The sequence below is a fragment of the Phoenix dactylifera genome, chromosome 5 (assembly GCF_051530095.1).
Source record: "Phoenix dactylifera cultivar Ajwa chromosome 5, Ajwa_hap1_PhDact_Kaust_v1.1, whole genome shotgun sequence".
In the NCBI taxonomy this organism is placed as follows: Eukaryota; Viridiplantae; Streptophyta; class Magnoliopsida; order Arecales; family Arecaceae; genus Phoenix; species Phoenix dactylifera.
Genome location: NC_143194.1, coordinates 27,718,907 through 27,725,386, shown reverse-complemented (window position 1 = coordinate 27,725,386; position 6,480 = coordinate 27,718,907). Strand labels below are relative to the sequence as shown.

The window sequence follows — 6,480 nt, the reverse complement described above, 5'->3', positions numbered from 1 at the left end:
CCAAATTTGTGGCGGCTGGAGGTTGACGGATCTTCGATCAAACTGTAAGCGGTATCGAGGTCAGAGCCGTATGGGAGGGCATCTCCTATGCGAGACAGGTGCTGGGTGCAGACCGTGTTGTTTTGAAAGAGGACACAGCCACGTTGATCGAGTAGATCCCGAAATCGGGTTGTTACACGACATCCGTAGTTTTTTGGGGAGGAATGCGCCTCCCATCGGGTTGCCCATGTCTTCCGAGAAGCAAATAGCGTGGACTGGGTGGCATTCTTTGCGGCTCATCGTTCTGAAGATTTTGTTTCGGATAATCACGTCTAAGTCCTGTCTACTATGTATTTTCTTCTTCTTACCTATTGTGTCCGAGTCGCCGATGTAAAAAATAAATATATAAATAAATAAATAAAAGCCATGATGCTCGCATGCATGCGAAGTGCTTGCGTCATTGACCGGTACGTGGACCAGGGCTAGCCAAGGCGGTACGATTAGGATGCCTCATCACCAAACACGGTGCAGCCCAAGGCCCGAAATTTGGGTTACGTGCAAGACGAAGTCATTTTTTCCGTCACGCTAAGCCCGTCCTTTTGCGGTTTTCTCCGCGCTTTCCGGCGGAGGTCTCATGGCTACCCCGGTCTCCATCGCTATTATCTCATCCCAACGGTCTCATAGGTTCGCCGTAATTTATGGGCAGGTGTTCCTGATAACGTTTTGCCCCACGGCTGTCGGATGTACTGTGTTATTTCACAAAATGATTTCTCATTATGATCGATGTTGTGTTCTAGGTCAGTTTTCTGCATGCAAATGATTGCTAATCTCATTGTTTGAGATGTTAAGAGATTGTATTTAGAGGCTAGTTTAGCGAAATAACTAATGGTCAAATATTAGTTAGCATCTAAATATCTATTGTATTTGCTCTACTATAATTAAAAAGGGAGTCTTATAATTGAGAAATATCACTTTGACTTGATTTTTTACTATCCTCCAATTAACTTTAGAATATCATCTATGATAACATGTCAAAAATTTTTAACCCTTGTTAGTTTTTTTTGTTTTTTTTAGTTTTTGATCAAATTCAAAACCGAATAGGGAGAATCTTATTCAAAAGCTAATCTAGCATATCTAAATCATTTCAGGATTCCAAGAATTTTTTCCTGTTTAGAGCCTGTTTGGAAAATCCAACCCAACCTATGGAAATCGGGCATATTAATCCATCCAATCTCTTTTTTTTTAAAGGCTCATCCTAGTTTAATCCCAAATCCCATGTATAGATCTACTGAAGTGCAGAATGAAAAGAAAAAAAGCCTATAGAATTTTTTTTTATCCCACATAATTTGGATTGGAGAGGGAGTACCGGGTATCAATTTATATATTTGTTACTATATATATATATATATATATATATATATATATTAAGCGTTACTTCATAACTTTCACTTTAATTTTTTTAGAAAACCTGTTTCTACAAATTGTTTTATATGCTCTTCTTTGTAACCAAATATTACTTCTTATTAACTTACATAGCACATCCACATTTTCTTGGATGCATGTAAAATAACGGAAAGGCACCATAGGAACTATTACGATGGCCACTATTATTTATCTTTGGAATGGTTGCCATCTTGGAGGATGGTTTGGACTGATTGGGTCTCTCCCTTTTTTTGTGATTCTTTTTAAATATTTTACCTTACCAAGCTTCTCAGGCTGAGCTATATTACATTCGCTGGCTTTAGTGGGTCGGATTTGTCTGTTCTGAATGCAATTAACACTCATTTGGTGCATAAAAAAAATTCATCAAAATATTTTTTAAAAATATAAATTTTGACATGTTTGATTGATCATAAAAAAATAGCGCATTCCAGTGTCGAGCATCTAATTTTCTAAAAAATTGTATAAAATATCTATTATACCCATAATAATAATAATAATAAATCCATGGTTTTTGATAGCGCATGAATATTTTGAAAAAAAAGTAAACCCTAATTCCTAACCGGTGGAAAAGTAGATTTCTTATATCCTCGTAGATCTTTTTCATAAAAAGTAAAAAAAAGTTTATTTTTATAGAAATGCTTTTTCTTATTAAAAATTCTAACTATATAAAAAGCATTTTTTATTTTTCTAACTATATATATATATATAACGAACCAAATGAGCCCTTAGGAGGTGACAGATGACCACGGAAGCAATCTCCTCAATCGCGTCATTGGGTCGAAGACTAGTAGTACGGTCTTCGGGTCCTCTGGAACCAGTTGAACTGGCCATCTTGTATATATGATTTATAAACCTTCGTTTTGCTTTCTAGCACAGTTGATCGTTAAAAAAAGCAAATGTTCTTGTCTTATTCACTTTTTTTATTTTTGTTCGTGGTTGCACGTTGCCTCCTAGAGCCAACTGAACCTATAAAAGTTCGGTCCCCCTTTTGCTCCTCTCGTGTTTACATATAGGACTCTAAAGAGTAGGAACTCTATATGAATTCGTCCCACATTGCCTTTTTTTTTTTAAATTTATTTATTGGAGCTTTAAATATGACAAAATGACATTCTTATTTGGGGAATAGTAAGATTGCATTCATGCAATCATGCTCATGTTGCTATTGCAGCAATAGTAATTACTAATATATATGTAGCAATTTATATAACAATTGAGGATTCTTTTGTTTGAATGTTTTTTTGCTAAAAAGTTGATGTCTAGATATATGATATCTGAAAAAATAGTTTTTGCATATCTGATTGATCATAGAAAAGTAGCACATTCCAAAATATCTTAGACTTACTTGAACATCTATTCTTTAAGAAAGGTTATGTAAATTAAATATGCTCTTAATAAAGAAAACAATATTATTCCCATTCTATTTAAGAGCTTAAGAATGTTTTTGAAAAAAAAATTTCTTAATTTTGAGACTTTCCCATACTCTATATAGATTTTTTTTTCCTTTTTTATGAAATGTGTGAATTTTATTTCTATAGAAAAGCTACTTTTCTATTTTTCTTCTTTGAAAATTCCAACACCAAATATAATTTTTTTTTTAATTTTTTTATTGACCTCATTTTTTCCTTTCAGCAAACCAAAGAGGACATTATCTCGCGAAAGACCCTTGGTGGAAACTCTTGGCAAGCAAATTGGCTCCACTATTCTACAATAGTGCAAGTTCACGTTGGCTGTTCATGTAGGGGCAAACATGCATGCCTTCGGCAGGTTTGAGATACATATCCACCCCCAAGTTCATTTGGTTGCACATTGAGAGCTCTCTATGCGCATCTCATGGGGGCAACCATGGCCATCATAACCTTAGCCGGATCTGACACTTCTTGTTCCAACATCTTCTGCAGGAGCACTGCAGTTGTTTCAACACAAAAACGATCTCACTTGAGATGCCAAGAATAATGTGGCTCGACTTTGTTAGTAGCTAGGTTCAAAGGAAAATACCATGCATACGTATCACAACCTTCTTATAAGTTGAAACAGTGCCAGTTTTTCACTGCCTAACCCAACCCAATTCTTTGCGAATCACAACAGTACTTCCCAACCACATAGAAGTGTTTGAGACACCTTTGGAGCCATTTCATTCAACAGTGCTTACAATGGTTTGAATGTGCTATGGCGTAACTAAAGAGCCCAATATATTGTAATCAAGGGGGAGTGGCATCATTCAAAGTGGCTCATCTGTGAGCTCCATCACCATATTTGCAAGATAACATGTACACTAATAACAGGAAATTAAACTGGATACTTGGTTTTACCATGCAAGCTGCTTATAGACGACGCATAGCACTCAACTGAGGGAGATTTTAGGAAATAGGAACCGAAAGCTTCATTGCATCAAGAAAGATAACGACGGCAACCCGCCCAGGAAACAACAAACACCCTAAAGCTGCCACAATTCCATGCTGGGCATCATCGCTCGAGCTACGTACGTCCAAATAACGAACGTTATCATTCGAAGGGTTCCTTCCAATACCACAGAATATATTATATATATGTAGATATTTGCATTCCAAACCACAAACCAAGTCCTTTTCATTTGCCCCACAACTTCTAACTATCATCACAAACACTACAAACAACTACAAACCAACTAAACAGACAAAAACTTTGCTCTTTAAACAACTAAACAACATACTTAGTTACGTGATCAAATTAACTGAGATCCACCCATATATGTAATTCAACAGCGCACACAGAGAGAGAGAGAGAGAGAGTTTAGAGACGGGTATTAGCATTAGCGGCTGGCAACGAGGTTATTAACAAGGGCGAGGGCGTTGCTGGTGAACTGTTTGACCCGGAGAACCTGGCGGCCGACCTCGGCCTTGACGGGGCACGAGCCGACGCCGTCGAAGCCGTCGGTGCAGGTGTCCTCGTTCGTCAGCGCCGCGCTCATCCACGTCTGGGCGTTAGAAACCCGCCAAGCCACCTCCGGCCCCTTCGCCGCCTCCAGGCCCTTCAGCTCCGCCGCCGTCCTCCGGGCCTGGTCCGCCGCGTCCCCCAGCACCTCCGTGCAGTCCGCCAGAGCCGCCGCCACCCGGCCGGACGCCCCGCGCCGGAGCAGCTTCACCCGGCGAGCGAGGTCGCCGATGCGGGCGAGGGTGAGGTTGGTGGCCAGCTGGGCCACCTGGACCGGGCTCTCCTGGACCGCGCTCGAGTAGCCGGCCATGGAGGTGAAGCAGAGCCGCGGGTACCGCGTCGCCCCGCAGCAAGCGCGGATGAACTCCGTCGAATTCCCTCCGAATCCCGGCCGCTTTGCCGCAACGGCGGTGGAGAAGACGACGGCGGAGAGTAGGAAAAATGCGAACTTTTTTGAGGCCATTTTCGGTTCTGGGAGAGGATTTGGGGATTTGGAGCTTGGGGTTCGCAGCGATGCAGGAGAGCCGGGGGGGCCTTTAAGTAGTCGGATCTTGGGCGGCTTAAATTACTGTTTTGCCCACGATCGTTGATCAAAATTGCGAGAACAACATCCTATTGTGGGGCCCAGCGGCTCAATTATATGGATTGGCTTCATTTCCAGAGGGCACGTTGGATGCAGGATCTAAAGGATGTCCCGTATTGTGGACCATTTTGTCAGGTCGCATCGATTGGACGGTCTAGATTCATCCGGACGGCGAAGCTGTCGGTTGATGGATCTCGGGTCCTTCGTTAAAGTGCGTCAGAACGCGTTAAATGTAGAGGAATCTCAAAATCCGATTGGTGTACCAATGTCAGCTTTGTTCGCACTAAAATAAAAAAGAAATCCAAAAAATAATTTTCTGGGCGGTGGATTCGTCCACGTCCTCCATGAGGTGAACGACCGGTGGATGATTGCTTTAATTTTTCAATTTGAATGGTAAAAAATAAATAGATAAAGAAATTGGATGGCTGGCGTGAGCATTTGCGCCGCACGCGCACAGGCGTGGGGAGAGGAAAAGGGAGGAGATGGCGGCGCGGGTTGGTCGATCATCCTTGATATGCGGCGTGTGATGCGTCAAAACAGAAACAATAGGTGGGACCCACAAGGTGGTGGGTGCCACCTTTTAACTCTCCAAGGTGGACAAAAAGTTGCTGGTCCTCCAAAGTTGGTGAAACGCCATCTCCCCATTCACACCCCATAATACTTAGAACTAGATTGTGATTATGGCCTACATTTTCAACTCAGTCTTGCCTGTTATAAATCAACAACTTTGATAAGATTCAACAAAATATTTTTGGTACACATCGAGAGTACAATAGCTGATTTGTTGAACGTAGAATCGGTGAGAGTTCGGATATAAAAAATGTCAAATTCTAAACAGATCCGACTTGAAGTCTGATTAAAATATGAATATAGTTTAGGCCGGAGATTTGGCTTATGATAAGCTCTAGTTAAATGTTAATCTGAAAAAAAGAATAAATAGAGGCAGATGTCATGGAGCGGCAGTGCTCATTCAACAAATCTGATTGGTGTGCAGTGGTTTGATTTGGTGTAATCTTTGAATACTAGAAAACAAATAGTTAATGTTGAGATGAGGCTATTTATTCTGTTGGTAACAGAGAAAGGAAGAGGCTGATGTGTGAATGGAAAGCGGTAGATCATTTGGATTTGCTTAGCATGTATTAGTTTATTGAAATTGTAGATGGCGGTACCGAACCTTCTATGGAATTGAAGGGTTGATCTACAAAAGAATTGGCCATTGAATTATCAGAAAAAATTTCTTTATAGCAAAAATCCTTTTGGAAGGATTTGAGTAGAATGATATCTAACTTCTAGATGATTGGCATTATATGCATCCTGGTGATTTGGGACTAGGCCAAAGATCAATGGGGAGGGCTAGTATAATAGTTTGATCTGGTTTGGCTGGATATATAGTAAATTCTTAGCTTGAAACCAGCCCTGCTCAGTTTGGTTAGTCTTCAGGCACAAAGTAGTTCAAGTTATGAAGGGGGAGGGGGAGGGGGAGGGGGTGGAAGAGAGGGGAAGGGAGGAGGAGGGGGTGAAGGTGCCCAAGGAATTCATACATAAAGGCTTGTGGAGATCAAATC

At 40.9% G+C, this 6,480-nt stretch overlaps 1 pseudogene; it reads right to left on the bottom strand.

The window, feature by feature from the left end:
• Positions 1-4,067: 4,067 nt before the first annotated feature.
• LOC103695796 (21 kDa protein pseudogene) lies at positions 4,068-4,858 on the bottom strand (annotated as a pseudogene).
• Between the last annotated feature and the right edge of the window lie 1,622 nt (positions 4,859-6,480).